The 16476-nt window shown below is 43.4% G+C and overlaps 1 long non-coding RNA gene across 5 annotated transcripts in view; it reads right to left on the bottom strand.

Moving 5' to 3' along the window:
- LOC113264946 (uncharacterized) overlaps positions 1-16476 on the bottom strand; it is an 87202-nt gene that overhangs the window by 54074 nt on the left and 16652 nt on the right. For 4 of the 5 annotated variants that reach the window (XR_008961057.1, XR_008961058.1, XR_008961055.1 and 1 more), the window contains one exon: positions 6034-6143. The exons of the other annotated variant lie outside the window; for it this stretch is intronic. This is a non-coding gene — a long non-coding RNA (uncharacterized LOC113264946). The remainder of the gene's footprint in view (positions 1-6033; positions 6144-16476) is intronic. 5 annotated transcript variants of the gene reach the window in all.

Genomic DNA, 16476 nt, shown 5'->3' with positions numbered 1-16476 from the left:
ACACAAAGGGGGTGGGGGAAACATGCCCAAGCCAAAGGAAAATACAAGCTCTACTCTGGGCTAATGCCAATGGATTTCTTGATATGGTGCCTTCTCCAAACTAAATTTCACTCCTAACAAGTATCATTTCTAAAGTGCCTGTAAAGTAACTCCACTCTCTGGGATCTTTATACAATGGGAGGCTTTGGCTCCGACTGACTTGTTTCAGTCAGTGCTACATTGCATATTTGTCACCCACTCCGGCATCTTCCCCACTCTTCCTCATACCTGTCACGATCAGATCATGCTTAATTTTTTTTTAAAGATTTTATTTATTTATTTTAGAGAGGGACAGAACGTGTGGGAGGGGCACAGGGAGAGGGACAGACAGAATCTCAAGCAGACTCCATGCTGAGCGGGGAGCCCGATGCAGGGCTGGATCCCAGGTCCCTGAGATCATGACCTGAGCTGAAACCAAGATCAGATGCTTAACTCACTGTGCCACCCAGGTGACCCTAGCCATGCTTAATTCTTTGCCAATGTTCTCAGTTGCCTCTGCACCTTTGCATTTTCTCTTCCCTCCCATTTGTTGTTCCCTCTACTTGAAATGCACTTCAGGGGCACCTGGGTGGCTCAGCCATTAAGCGTCTACTTTCAGCTCGGGTCATGATCCCAGGGTCCTGAGATCAAGCCCCGCATGGGGCTCCCTGCTCAGCGGGAAGCCTGCTTCTCCCTCTCACACTCCCCTTGCCTGTGTTCCCTCTCTCGCTGTCTCTCTCTGACAAATAAATAAATAAATTCTTAAAAAAAAAAAATGAAATGCACTTCAACCCCCCTGGCTATCTCCTCCTCAGCCCAAGGGACATCTCTTCTAGACAGTTTTCTTCAACCCTTTAGGAAGAATTGTCTGCCCTCGATACCTCCATAGCTCCTGTGCTTACACTTTCCCTACCACCCAGTGCACCATTCCCTCCGAAGCTCCTGGAGGGCAGGAGTGGGGTCTTTCGCCTGGGACCTCAAGGTGCACCTCACACATAATAAGCTTTTACTGAATACGTGTGAAATGAATGAGCAGTCAATTTCTCACCAGTGCCTAAATAAGGAGCAGTAAGTAATAGACCCTTGCGTAAATATTCTGCTATTGAAAGTAATAGAAAAAATATTCTTTTTTTTACCCTCTCTTGGAACCTGGGGGTTTTAGAAATACTGACCTCTCAATATCAAAAAGTTCAATTTAACACACCTGCCCATATCAAAGATGCTGTAAGAAAAAAAAGAAATGATTACATAATCTGACTTATTATAAGAAAACATTATGTAAGACACTTAGAAAAAAGAAAAGTTTTGGATTTTAGCCTCAAAAATATCTGTTTTCTTTTTTCTGAGGACGTTACCGTGATATTTGGGGTAAATGGCCACCATTGAACATTTCTTTAAATCTTCTGCATGGGACATATAAATTCCTTTAAGTATCTGGTTTTCCAAGAAGCTGAATCAGAGATGTTTATTTAGTCATAATGATGTTCAGCTCTATGTTCGAAAAATATGGTTGCAAAACAGAGAGAACTATATAAAGCGTTTAACTCCCTTCCTCTAAGAAAGATAATGTGTGGAGAGAAAGAAGGAAAATGAGCCAGAGATCAGTGACTTCAGTAATTACATCTGATTGGGAAGACCTGAGCCTGGTCTCTGATTGCTTCATGCGCTTAAGGCAAATGAAATTAATTGAATCCCCACAAAAAGAAAGACTCTAATCCCAGAAATGGGATTTGAAATAAATCCATATTCTTGAAAGAAGAGAAGAGCTGCTCTCTTTCCTGCAGGCAGGTAGCTGCATAAAATGACCAGCCCATGCTAGGATTCTGATTCTTTTTTCATGCTGACATGGTATAAGATCGTAAGTTTTTAGAGTTTAAAGGGACTTGGAAGATCAATTACTCCAGTTATCACCCATACCCATCCTGATTGGACTCATAGCGCTCTGTCATATCTCGGAGAGCACACAGGTGGAGTCCAACCTGGAATAGACTTCTCTCAGAAGAAATGTGGTCCTCTGAATATTTGCCCCAAGGATCGTCTGGTCGAAATGCCTTCATTTCTCTCACAAGGAGGACGCTGTCTAAATATAGGCTCCCCACAGATACGCCCATTGCCTTATGATGAACAAAGTGGGTTCTCATCACAGCATCTAATTCAATAAAGAATGACCCAATGGTTCTCCGGGGTCACCCAGCTTGTTAATGGTGGAAACTGGACCAGAATTCCTGGTGTAATTCTCTTTCCCCTTCACCACGATACTTCCTGAAAACTATCCCAAAATGCTGCTTGTACAGTCCTCAGCAGGAGGGTTTGGCCATATCAATGAAAGAATATGGAGGCAAGTTTCAAATTCTGCTCTTTTACAATGAATTCACAAATCCCTTCATGAGGTGGGCACACTGCACACAGCCCTGGAACAAGGAAATGTGAAAGAGGTATCTCAAGGCTGAGGAGAAACCGGTAACACCAAAGCTGGTGGTGTTTTGCCTTATTCTAAAGCACTTCACAGAATTAGAGGGGAGGATGTACTGCGAGAAACATTTCTCAAACTTCAATGCGCCTAGAGGCACCTCAGGATGGTGGTGAATGCAGACTCTGATCCACAAAGTCTGGGGTGGGGCCTGAGATCGTGCATTTCTAACATTCTTTCAGGGTTTCCCAATGCTGCTGGTCCAGGGGCACACCGTGAGGAGCTAGTTGTAAGGAAGAACATCCGTCTGGGCGGCAGAAGGCTTGCATCCAAATCTCAGCTGTGCATTTATAAGCCATGAAAACTTGGGCAAGTCTCACTCTAAGTCTGTGTCCTCATCTGAAAAGTGGGGGTTCTAACCACATCGCTAGAGGTATCAAGAGCCTTGAGGCTGTCCTCTGTCATCCCTTTACTGGGGCTCTATCCTAAGCATGTGCGCACACAGATGTGCAGGAATATTTCAGCCATCAAAGGTGTTTATCACAATATTTTTCGTAATAGTGAAAAACAAGAAGAAACCTAAATAGCCACAATTAGGGAAACGTTTTGGTAAGCTAGGATATATCCATTGAATTGAATATTAAGTAGCCATTTAAAATCATATTTAGAGAAAAGACACAAGAATATGGGGAAATGTTCATGCACTAACACACTCAAGTTTTCAAGCCAAAATATAAACCTATATGTACAGAATAATCTCTACACTAAATATATGAAATCCCCACCCTTGTTGACTCACAGCGACACTGAGAATAAAATGAGAGGAATTGATAACTCAGTGTATAACTAGGAGGCATTATTGTGACTCTTTTCTAATGGCACTGAGAAAATCCAGGTCAGGTCTCATTGTGTGCTTTGGCAGCCTGCCCTAATTCTGCAACATAACATTTCCTAGAAGGGCCAGCTCCCATCTGAACATTCCCTCTCTGCAGGAAGAATTCATTCTGACTATGCTCTAAAATATGACTGTAAGGAGAAAAGAAGGTGTATTTCCTGTGTATGTTGTTACCTTTGTGAAAGAGGAATGAGGGGACAATTTTTTTAAGAGTTTTCTGGTACAAACTATTTAAAAGATAAGGTTCGAGGGGTAGAAGCTGATCGAACTTGGGTTTGCATCTCAGATTTGTCATTTATTGGTTGTGAGACCTTGGACCCCTCAAACACCCATTTCTCTGAGCTTCAATTTTCAAATCTACAAAACAGCTCTCACAGTATTCATCTCCTATAAAGTAGTGTGAGGAGTAAGTGAAGTAATTCACGGAAAGTGCCTAGGATAGCGTCTGGTACACAGTAGATTCTCAAGAAGGCATGGCTAATTGTGGAAGACAGGCCCTGAGGCGGCCCCTAGGCTCACACCTTGTGTGGGTACAGGTGGGATATTTGACTTGCTCGTAACCACTAGAATGTGAGTGCAAATGTGCAAATGAGATTAGAGGTACAATTATATACATAAGGCTCCGTCCTGCTAGCACACACCAGAGAGATTCACCTGTCCACTGCTGGCTTGCAAGAGGTAAGCTGCCGTGTTGCAAGAGGGAATTTAGAGAGGGCCACGCAGTGAGGAATTGTGGGAACTGTGGGCCACCTCTGGTAGCTAAGAGTGGCCCCTGGCTTAGAGCCAGCAAGAAAACGCAGACCTCAGTCATACAACCAAAAGGAAATGAGTTCTGAATGATCTTGGAAATTAATTCTTCACCGCTGGAGCCTCTGCAGATTCCAATGCAGCCCAGCTGCCACTCTGATTACTGCCTGATGAGATCCTGAGCAGAGGACCCAGCTAAGCCATGCCAGACTCCAGACCGTGAGATAATACACATGCTGTCTTAAGCCTCTAGATTTGTGGTAGTTAGTTACACAGCAATACAAAACCAACACACTCATATAAAGTAGATAACTCACACTTATCTTTTGCCCACTGCAATGAACCAGCTCACTTCCTTCTCACCAATGTTTACTGAGCAGTCCCTATTCTGTTGGAGCCGAATCTTGGAAGAGGGGATAGAACCTACCCTTGGTGACCTGAAAGTCATTAGAGGAGACAGAGAAAAAAAAATCAACAATAAAGGGCAGTAAGTGCTATGATCAAGAGAGTTGAGCTTCACAGTGGAACAGTTCAGCGAGATCACGAGGGATCTGGCTCAATTTGGAATCAGCCAGGCAGAGAGGAGGAGGAAAGAAAGGTATTCCAGACTGATGGACTGGCACAGCCAAAAGCATGGGCGTGAGAAGTTGCCCACCGTACCTCAGGAAAACCAAGGGGTCGACAAGGAATTTTCACCAGATCAAAGTACGCCCAGCTAATAAATGAGGAAGGAATTATAGGTTTAGAATATCACTGTTTTGTAACCTTAAGCCCCTGATGAAATGACAGATCAAGGCAATGATCGTTAATGTCTGCTCAAAGAGAAACACCAGACATCAAGTCCTTTTATATTGTGGTAAAAACAGCTTAACATTAAATTCACCTTTTTAACCATTTTAAAGTGTACAATTCAGGGGCATTTAGTGCATTCACAATATTGTGCAACCATCACCACTATCTAGATCTAGAACATTTTCATCTCCCCAAAAGGAAACCCCACACTCATTAAGCAGTTGCTCCCCATTTCTCCCCTCCTCCAGCCCATGGCAACCACTAACCTGCTTCCTGTCCCTATGAATTTGCCTATTCTGCATATTTCACATAAATGGGAAAATCACGCAATACATGGCTCTTATGTCTGGCTTATTTAACTTAGCACATTTTCAAGCTTCAACCATGCTGTAGCATGCGTCAGTACTTTATTCCTTTTTACGGCTGAATAATAGTTCATAGTATGGATGTGCCATGTTTTGGTTATTCATCTACCATTTGATGAACATTGGGGGTGTTTCCACCTTTTGGGTTTTGTGAATAACTCTACAATGAACATTTGTGTGCAACTGTTTGTTTGAATACCTGTTTTCCCCTCTTTTGAGTCCACACCTGGGAGGAGAATTGCAGGGTCATATGATAATTCTACACTGAACCTATTGAAAAACTGCCAAACTGCTTTTCACTACTGCTGAGCCATTCTGCATTCCCACCAGCCATAGATGAGTGCTGAAGCTCCCCCACATCCTTGTCAACACTTAGGTTCTGGTTTTTGTTTGTCTGGCCATCGCAGTGGTGTGAAGTGATATTACCAAGTGCCTTTGGTGGAAGTACACCTGCGAAGTATTCTTGACAAGGTTGAACTGACTTAGATGGAGCCCCTAGAGCTGTGCTGTACAAAAAAAAAAAAAAAAAGTAACTACTGGCCACAAGCAGCTATTCACACTTGAAGTGCAGACTAGCAACATTTCAAATGCTAATAGCTACTTCTCGTGGCCAGCAGTTACTGTTTTTTGCACAGCACAGATGTACAGGAAGTATACAGCACATGCTGGATTTCTGAGGCTTAGCATGAAAAAGAATGTAAAATATTTCTTTAATGACCTTTTATATATACTACATGCTGAACTGTTCATATTTTGGTTATATTGGGTTAAATAAGATATATTATTAAAACAAATTTCAGGGGCACCTGGGAGGCTCAGTTGGTTGGGCGTCCGACTCTTGATCTCAGCTCAGGTCTTGATCTCAGGGTCCTGAGCTCAGGCCCCATGTTGCGCTCCATGCTGGACGTGGAGAGTACTTAAAAAAAAAAAAATGAATTTCATCTTCTCATTTCCACTTTATTCTTTTAAAGATTTTATTTATTTGAGAGAGAGCATGCACACAAGCTGGGGGGAGGGGCAAAGAGAGAGGGAGAAGCAGACTCCATGCTGAGCTCCATCCCAGGACCCTGGGATCATGACCTGAGCCAAAGGCAGATGCTTAACCAACTGAGCCACCCAGGCGCCCCGCATTTCACTTTATTAATGTAGCTACTAGAAAATGTTAAATTGCCCTTGCGATTTACATTCTATTTTTACTGGACAACACTGCTCTAAATCTAAGTATCAGTTTACAGGAAATACAGAGAACAAACATGCTAAACAACATCATAAGGCTGCCATCATTAAAATCTACTATGTGGGAACTACAAAAGACTCCGTTTCTTCAATAAATAAATTGAAAGGTTAGAAAAAGAGGGTGGGGAGCCTATGGGTTAAAAGAAATGTAAGAGACATACCAGCAACCTTGTTTGGATACCAGTTAGAGAAACCAGCACTAACAATCTAAAGAAATTTGAACGCCTACTGGTTATTTGATGATAATCAGGAAATATTGTTTTTTAGAGTCATAATGGTATTTTGATTATCTTTTTTAAGGCTCCTTAATTCATCCATATACTTATTGAAATATTTACAGATGAAATAATATGATGTTGGAAATTTGCTTCTAACTAATCCATTAGGAAGAGTAATGGGGGCATGGACAGAACAGTATTGGTCATTCATTGATAATCACTGAAGAGGGGTGATAGTATATGGAGGGGTCGTTATACTATTCTCTCTACTTTTATGTATGTGCGACATTTTCTATAGCTGATTTTTTTTCAGCATGGAGTGTTCAGGGAACTGCAAGAAACTTAAATGTCCAAAGAATACAATGTTGACATATAGCAGGGAGAGGGAAGAAAGGAACCTACATGAGATTAAAAAGTTAGGATGAGGGGCGCCTGGGTGGCACAGCGGTTGAGCGTCTGCCTTCGGCTCAGGGCGTGATCCCGGCGTTATGGGATCGAGCCCCACGTCGGGCTCCTCTGCTATGAGTCTGCTTCTTCCTCTCCCACTCCCCCTGCTTGTGTTCCCTCTCTCGCTGGCTGTCTCTATCTCTGTCAAATAAATAAATAAAATCTTTAAAAAAAAAAGTTTGGATGAGACCAGACTACAGGACTAATATGCCACACTAAAGCACACTAATAAAATTAGATTTTACCTCCAAGAGTCTGGCATGTTACAAACTGTACTGTGCATAGGAATCACCTGGGAAGCATAATGAAACTACACATAGTAACCATGAGTTATTTTCACCATATGGGGTATCAGCCCTCTCCCATGCCATGTGGATGCTCCAGTCCGATGGGCGTGCAATTCACAAGTAGCCACAGGAACCAGTATTCCTGTCAATAGTGATTTGTCAAGGGGTGGACTGTGACATCAGCAGAGCCAATGAGTGTCTTTCTCTGAGATTGATGTACGAACAGAAGAAAGAACTTCCCTTTTGGATGGCACTGAGAAGCTGGAATTCTATAAGCCTGGAAATGCCATTTTCACAGGCACATAGAAGACAGTTTGTAGTAGGAGAGAATGAACTTCAAATGTATTTTTAAAAAGCAGAGTCCCTAGAGAGAATGAGAACATTTGATATTGACCAGTGCTGTCCAACAGAGATATAATGTGAACCACGAGGGCAAGCTGCACATGCAATTTTAAATTCCTAGAGTCTATGCTAAGAAAAATAAGAGGAGGGATGCCTGGGTGGCTCAGTCGGTTAAGCGTCTGCCTTCGGCTCAGGTCATGATCCTGGGGTCCTGGGATCGAGTCCCAAGTCCAGCTTCCTATTCAGCAGGGAGCCTGCTTCTACCTCTGCCTGCCGCTCCCCCTGCTTGTACTCTCTCTCTATCTCTCTCTCTCTCTGACAAATAGATAAAATCTTTAAAAAAAAAAAAAAAAGAAAGAAAGAAAGAAATGTTAAGAGGAAACAGATGAAATGAATGTTCATGCTATATTTTCTTTAATCCAATATTTTGGATTGTTTGGTTTTGTTTCTGTTTTGTTTTTCTCAGCATAGGAAATATAGTCAATAATACTGTAACGATGTTGCGTGGTGACAGATGGCAACCATGCCCATGGTGGCGAGCATTGAGCAATGCATACGATCGCGCTGTACAAGTTTTCTCTGTTATTCTGTCTTTGAAAGTCAGTACATACCTCACACTTGCATCACATTTCAGTTCGCGCTATTTGTGCTAAAAGTATTCAACAGCCACAGGTAGCTCACAGCTGCTTTATTGAGAGCTCATCCCTGAAGCCGTTCCCGCTGAAGCCAGCTCTTGCTCTAACTGTGTTTTCTTAGATTCTGTATTGGTCTATTTGGTACCTGAGCTAACAGCTAAAGTGGTTTACATCTCCCTTGAGATCCAGAGTCCATACTCTGAAATCACCTCCTTCAGCTAACTCACATACCAAGCCATTATGTTCTGTGCCCTAAATCAACCCCAGAGTCAGGTATGAGACAACTAAGAACAGTTGCTATGCCCCAAAGGCCATCTGATTTATTCAAAGTAGCCGATCCTAAATTGCCTTGCCTTTGCTGCAGAAATCCCAATCAAGGCAGGGGTCTATGCCTCCCCCCCCCCCATCCCACCACCTCCTGCTCCCTTCTGCCTCCCAGCAAACGTGGTGCTTCCCTAAATGGCCCTATGTGGCATGGCATAGCCCCTCCTCTCATACTGACCTCTCCGTGTCATCATTCAATCACCTCCATAAATTAAAATCCTGCAGGGACAGTGAAGATCGTTTTACCCCCTGAACTTCCCAGGCAGAAGACATAATGGGTTCCTTTTTTTGACCTCAGCTAGTTTGAGATGGGTTACTGTCACTTACAACCTCAAGAATTCAGGCTACATATCTAGATCCCCAGGTTCTATTCCAAACTCTAGATAGTACATCTGAATACAATGATTCTTTTATAGCCAACCATGTGTAGACCTCAGGCTGGAGTTTGGGAACCCTCACTGTGGGCCAAAAGGCCATGGCAAGTTCTAAAGCAGATGGAATGAAATGATCAGATTTGCCTTTTAGGACAATCACTTCTGGCAGTTGGCTTGGAAGATGGCCCAGGAGGGCAAGAGATGAGAGCAAGGCCATTTGCAGGCCTGATGGGGCCACATAGATTGGTGGTGCAGATTCCCCAAGCTCAAGTGCCATTCCCAGGCCACTGGGTGTAAAAGGAAAAGGAAGGGATGTGGGCATTTGCTGACGCCGAGAGCTGGGTCTGCTCCCTTTGTGCTGCTTGCCGAGGAGGGCGTATTTTTGGGAAGGGGTGTGTTCTTAGAGTAGGGAGGAAGTCGCCACCCCATTGGAAAGAATCTGCCACCCTGCCTTCCAGCTGAAATATCAGATAGAGACTGTTCTTCTCCATGGGCAGCCGGAATGGAATGGCCAACATTTTTGGGGGTTTTGTGTGTGTGTGTGTGTGTGTTTTTTTTTTGTTTTTTTTTTTTTTTGAGCTCGAGATTATATGAAAGAACATGATGTCTTAGGACTCACAACCGGGGAAAAAAGATAAGGGAAAAGTGGCAAGTTAGAAAGTCCATTGTGTATGTTATCTCTATTATTTTAGATTAAGAAAAAGTAAATATGGCACAAAGGGTTTACCGTTTATGCCAGCCTGGTCCAAAACTTTTGCTTTTATCCTTTTTCCTTGGTTTTGCATTCTGGCAGAGGTTTTCCCTGGGAATTTTCTGGGGCTCAGCATCACACTGCCTTGCTAAGAAAGAGATCAGGAGGCCCACTGAGCCAAGCAAGGGAGCGGTGCAAAAAAAGAAAAAAACAAAAACAAAAACTCCCCAAACTCTGGAGACATTTGGAAACCTTTGGCATGCAGGTGCTTTTAAAAACACATTCTTGGGGCACCTCAGTGGCTCAGTCCATTAAGCGTCTGCCTTTGGCTCAGGTCATGATCCTGGGGTCCTTGGATGGAGACCTGCGTTGGGCAGGGAGCTTGCTTCTCCCTCTCCCACTCCCCCGCTTATGCGCTCTCTCTCTTTTCCTCTGTCAAATAAATAAATAAAATCTTTAAACACACACACACATTCTTTTCCAGTGGGTATATAAAAAGCAGGGCTGGCATTTGCAACACTGGGATTCCAAATGGAAAGATAAGGGAAGTGTTGGGCATATCCAGGGAGGGCAGCAAGCTGGCTCCGGAGAACCCTCACTACTCTGGTGACTACAGTCCAGGCCACAACTGTCCTCAGCCTAGCCATTCAGAACCTAGATCTTGTCAGCATCCCAGGGCAGCCTTAGCTCTTGGAGGCAGACACACAGTAGCTAAGCTTGTAAAACTAATGGCTGAAACTATAATGCCAATTTATTAAACAGTACACTTTGAACAGTAAACTCACTGAGCTGGGGCTCAGACACTTAATATACCCAAACTCCAGTACATAGTCATAATAGCAAAAGCAATAATAAAAGCTAACTTTTCCAAGCTCCTCCTATGTGCTAGTCACTGCGCTAATGCTTCATGTGAATTTTTTCACTTAATCTGAAATAGGTACTTCTATTATCCTCAGATTACAGATGAAAAAATTGAGGCACAAGGATGTTATACTTAATTAGCCCAAGGTCATATGTCTACTCCCCATCTGGCCCTTGAACTAGAAGTGAACAGGACAAAAAGCTGACAGAAAACTTGAATGAGAGACTCTGTGAGCACAAGCATGATTACTCTGGAGTATAGGTAGAGCACATCACACCCCCACCCCCCAGCCCTGGATGAGCCCTCCTCACCCAGAGGACAGGTGGCTCTAGAAGCCTGAGGAACAGGCATTGGCACACACTTGGCAGTCCTTACGTTGAGACCCTTCAACTTTGGCCACAGGAACGCTCCATCAACTATCCTCGTGGACAGAGTATCTGGATAAATGGAAGCCAGAGCTGAAGAGGAAGAAGAGGCAGACTGATAGGCTGGTTTAAGAGCGTATGAGACGTCGGTTAAGCGTCTGCCTTTGGCTCAGGTCATGATCCCAGGGTCCTGGGATTAAGTCCTGCATCAGGGAGCCCGCTTCTCCCTCTGCCTCTCTCTAGGTCTCTCATGAATAAATAAATAAAAATTAAAATTAAAAAAAGAGCATGTAAGACGTACTTCTCTGAGGGCTCTCAGAAATTATTTGGGAACACTGTAGTGGCTGGAGCTCACAATGAGAAGAAATTGCCATGGAGACGCACATGCCCATGTCAGCAGGACCAAGGCATTCTCTCCCTGAAAACAGACCCACAGGGGACACCAAACTGTAACCCATTTGAGTGTCACTTCCTCAGGACACTTCCTCTGACGCCCTCCTCCCCTTCTCTCCTCCCCAGGTGCCATCTGGCCATAATAGACACAGCATCCTCCACTTCTGACTCTAGCTCTTATTGAACTGGACTTGAATACATTTCCTGACTATCTTTCTCCTCCGCTGGACTGTCAGCCCCCTGAAGACGGGAACCCTATCTGTTGGCACTTCCACTCCAACTGTGGCATCTCATATGATGACAGAGCATAGCAAACATTCAAAAATAGCATTTCCCTGCTCCCGAGCACAGACAAGCTTCTCGAGTCATCTTACCACCTATTTGCGTTCCGGCCTGCTCCAATCTGGTGACCTTCTGTCATTCTGCCGGGGTCACCACCACCTCCACGTGCCAAACCCAATAGACACTCTGAGTCTTGATTTACCTGATCTTGGAGCAGCTCTTGATACAGTTGACCACTGTCTCTGGTTTAAAATGCCTTCCTTTAGGGGCGCCTGGGTGGCTCAGTCCATTGAGCATCTGCCTTCAGCTCAGGTCATGATCCCAGGGTCCTGGGATCAAGTCCTGCATCAGGGCTCCCTGCTGATCAGGGAGCCTGCTTCTCCCTCACCCTCTGCCTCTGCTCCTCCTGCCTGTGCTCGCTCGCTCTCTCTTTGTCAAATAAATAAATAAAATCTTTAATAAATAAATAAATAAATAAAATGCTTTCCTCTGGGGTGCCTGGCTGGCTCAGAGCATGCCACTCTTGATCTCGGGGTTGTAAGATTAAGCCCCACATTGGGTGTAGAGATCACTTAAGATTAAAAAAATCTTCTAAGAAAGAAAGAAAGAAAGAAAGAAAGAAAGAAAGGGAAAGAAAATGCTTTCTCCTAAACACAATGGGAGGGATACCACTTCAGACCCATTAGGACGGCTATTAATTTTTTTAAAAATTTTTAACAGAAAATAAGGTTGGTAAGGATGTGGACATATCAGAACCCTTGTACACTGGTGCAGCTGCCCTGGAAAATAGTGTGACAGCTCCTCAAGAAATTAATCAGAGAATTACCATAGAATCCAGTAATTCCACTTCTGGGTATATACCTCCCAAAAAATTCAAAGCAGGGTCTCAAAGAGATATTTGTACACCCATAGTCAAAGCAGCATTATTCACAATAACCAAAAGGGGGGAGCAACCCAAATTATCCATCAGTAGATGAATGGATAAACAAATGTGATATATACATACAATGGGGTATTTTTAAAAATTTAAAAATTTTAAAAATATAAAAATATTTTTTAAAAAGCTTTAGAAAAAGAAGGAAATTCTGATAAATGCTAGGTGAACCTTGTATGTATCACACCAAGTGAAATAAGCCAGTCACAAAAGGACAAATACTGTATGAGTTCATGCAAATGAAATACCCAGAGTAGCAAAAGTCATAGAGACGAAAATAGAGTAGTGGTTGCCAGGGAAGGTGGGGAAGAGAGGATAGAGTATTGGACCTCAGTTTGGGAAAATGAAAAAAGTTCTGGAGATAGACAGTGGTGATGATTGCAAAACAATGTGAGTGTACTTAATGCCACTTGAACTGTATACGTTAAAATGGTTAAAATAGTAAATTTTATGTTTTATGTGTGTGTGTGTATATATAGATACACACACACATACATATTTTTAATAAGCTTTACACCCAACGTGGGCTTAAACTCTACCCCGAGATCAAGAGGGGTCCACCAATGAAGTGAGCCAGGTACCCCAGTTATATATTTTTACCACAATAAAAAATGCTTTCTCTCTCAACTTCTATTATACTTCATGCTCCTGGCTTCTCCTTTCCTACTTCTCTGGCCACTTCTCAGTCTCCTAGTCAATTCCTCCTCTGCCTGGATAAGAAACGCTGTAGCCTTTCCTCCCCTCCTTCAACAAATATTTGAGTGTCTACTCTGTGCTAGGAATAAGCAGTGAATAAAAGACACAAAGTTTCTCCTTATGGAGCATATATTCTTACTAGATAGGAGATAATCTATCAACAAATAAGTAAGCAACTATGTAGTATGTTAGATGGTCATAAGAGATACAGAAAAAATAATAAAACAGGTTAAGGGAGATTGGAAGAGCCAAGGATGGAGGTTGCATTTTTTATAGGATGGTCTGATAAGGTTACATTTGAGCAGTGAAATGGAGCAAGGAATGTTGTTCCACAGAACAGCTTTCTAAGCAGATCGCAAGTGCAAAGGCCCTGAGGCAGAACAGAGTTTAACGTACTTGAAGGATAGCAGAGGCCAGGATGAGAGAAACAGAATGAGAAAAAAGACAGCATGTACTCCAGGAGGCAATGCGGCAGGGGATGTCATAAACAGCCTTGGAGACCACTTTAGTCTGAGTGAGATGAGAAATAAACAGTGTTTGGGGCAAAGGAGTGACATGAGCTGTCTAATGCTCTGACAGGACCACTCTGGCTGCTGTGTTAAGAACAGACTGGAGGAGGGAAGAGTGAAAGCAGGAGCTACTGCACCAATCCAGGCGAGAGGAGAAGATGGCTTGGAACAGAGAGGCCATGGCAGACATAATAAAAAGTGGAAAACTGAGGATGCTCCTGGAGGGAGGATTTGTTGACAGATTGGATATGGAATGTGAGAAAAAGAGGAGTGATCAGGTAATTCAAATCTGGGGGCTTGAGCAACCAGATGGAAATGTCATTTACAGAGTTCGAGAAGACCGAGAGGGTCAATGTCCAGGATGGGCTTTGACTATTTGGGCTGAGAAACCTATCAGACATCCAAGTGGAGACGTCGAATAGGCAGCTAGACGTGGACCTGGAGTTCGGCACAGACATAGAACTTCAAGGTCCAATTCTGGGCCCTCCTTCCTCTTCCTCTTCCCCTTCTATGTGACCTCACCCATTTCTTCAGCTTTCAACACCCCCTGTAGGCTTCGTGGGCTCTCTGCTGGTATTTAAATGTCAGACAGTACCATGTGACATTGTCTACCTTCCCTGAAAGTCTCTATGGGTGAGGTCACTGGCGTTCTCACTGCCCCAACTGTGCACTTTAGTGAACTCGGCAATCGCTAACAGACGTGTGCTATCATGCAGCTGTACAAGGAAACAAAAACCACATTTTTTGAGGGTTCCTGACTGTCCAGGACTTTTTTCAAAAGTTCTCTGTAGGATTTTCAGAACAAAATTAGGTGTGAACCGTATGCACTTCGGAAAGGAATGAGCTGGCCACTGTAGGGCTAAGATTGGTATTGTTCACAGAATGAAATTCCTGTTCACTGATGTTGTTTTGGGTTGGGCTGACCTTATGAACTGGATTTCTTTTCAGATGGGTGTATTTTTCCTTATTGCAAATTTCCTTCAATTCATCAGCAGAAATTCTAGCCACTTTGCTGGGAGCTTGTGACCCTGGGTTGGACGGCTTATGTACTTGCCTTTTGACAAATGCTTATTTATTTATTTTTTTGGAGTTTCTGCTTGGCACTTCCCTCTTTCCCTCTGGTGACCTTTTCTGTCACTACTCTTTGGTTTCATCCCCAGTGAATCACTTCCTTTGGGTCACTTGAGTCTTTCTCCTGTAGGAGAATCTAACCATTTTTAACGACGAAGTTGAAAAAGACCTTCCTAGGTTCCTGCTTTACCATTCATTCAGCGATTCCTGGGTTTCATGACTTGGGTGCAATCCACACATCCGTTGCTATATTTGTCCATACCATAGGAAGTGCCATGGTGCTCCAAAGGGCACTGCATTTTCTAACACAATCCACACAGCACCGCGGGTAATTTGTGGCAGGCCCGGGTCCTCTCAGTGTAGCCAAGTGTGGCCTGAGAGAACTCATTTTCTCTGAATTTTCTTACCCACCAATGTTTACTTTACTTATTTATCTATAACCTATCTTCTTGCAAGAAGAACATAAGGCTACTTGCAAAAATGCAAGCACTCTACCAAAATAAAACAAATTTGAGATGAGCAATATATAGCCAAGGGAAATAGAATGCAAGTCATGATGTCTTTGCTAAAGATGAGACAAAAGTTGGCTCAGAGTCTCCTGATAAGCAACACAAGAAACATCATGAGTTACAAAATGCACAGAACCCCTAAAGGATAAATATACCAGTTGCATAGGCCCAACACACCGGCACTATCTCCCATGGGTCCTCCCAAACGACTTTAGAAACTAGTGTCCTAATAATGTCTTTCTCAGAGCACAGTGAAGGATTTCACAGACCCTCCTTATAATACCAAAGCACCAGTTACCAGAAGTGTTTCTACCTGAGGCTACAAAAACATGACGTCCTCCAACACTACCAGAGGGTGAAGGACGGATGGAATGACCTCCAGAGAAATGCTGGGAGGGCCTCAGGGAAGAGAAATGAGAAAAGCGTCTGGTGACAGCCCTTCAACCTTTGGGGCACTGTAAAAATGCCAACACCCCTCAGGAGCTAAGGATTTGATCAACTCTGTTATTGGGCCCGTGATGACCAAAGAACCTGCTGGTTTTAGTAAATTCAGTGATCTGAATGCCATGGCCGCCCCCCAACCCTTCTGTCTGCCTCCCCCCCCCCCCCACAGAAGAATAGGATAGGAGGAGGCAGTCTTAAGAGAAGCTAAGGAACAGTCCCAGGAAGGGATGTGAAAGAGAGCCTCACTTAAATAGGGCCTGGTAACCTTCCGTGGGTTCCTTTGGCCCCACACTGACTCTCTTTATTGTTTTTTAGCTTTTAATGAAATTCAGGTGAGTCGGTTGGCCATGCTGACATCACCTAGCAAGGAAAGTTGTGTTAGACATTAGGTTTGGTTTATGCACTGCGCAAGTTCACATGGTATCTTTTCCACAAAAACCTGATTTAGCTTCTTCCTATCTGGGCCTGTCAGTCTAAATCTCATGATGTAACTCAGAAGATGGACAAACTCTTTCCAACTAGAGAAAAAAATGAATTTAGATCACTAAAACTCAGCTCTTGTGGCCATTACTTAATTGCTGCTAATGTGAAGTTATGAAGTGTTCTCATTCTTAAGCCTAAAGAAATTGG

The sequence above is a fragment of the Ursus arctos genome, unplaced genomic scaffold (assembly GCF_023065955.2).
Source record: "Ursus arctos isolate Adak ecotype North America unplaced genomic scaffold, UrsArc2.0 scaffold_23, whole genome shotgun sequence".
NCBI classification, from domain to species: Eukaryota; Metazoa; Chordata; class Mammalia; order Carnivora; family Ursidae; genus Ursus; species Ursus arctos.
The sequence above is the reverse complement of the archived record's forward strand: the minus strand, read 5'-3'. Positions and strand labels throughout refer to the sequence as shown.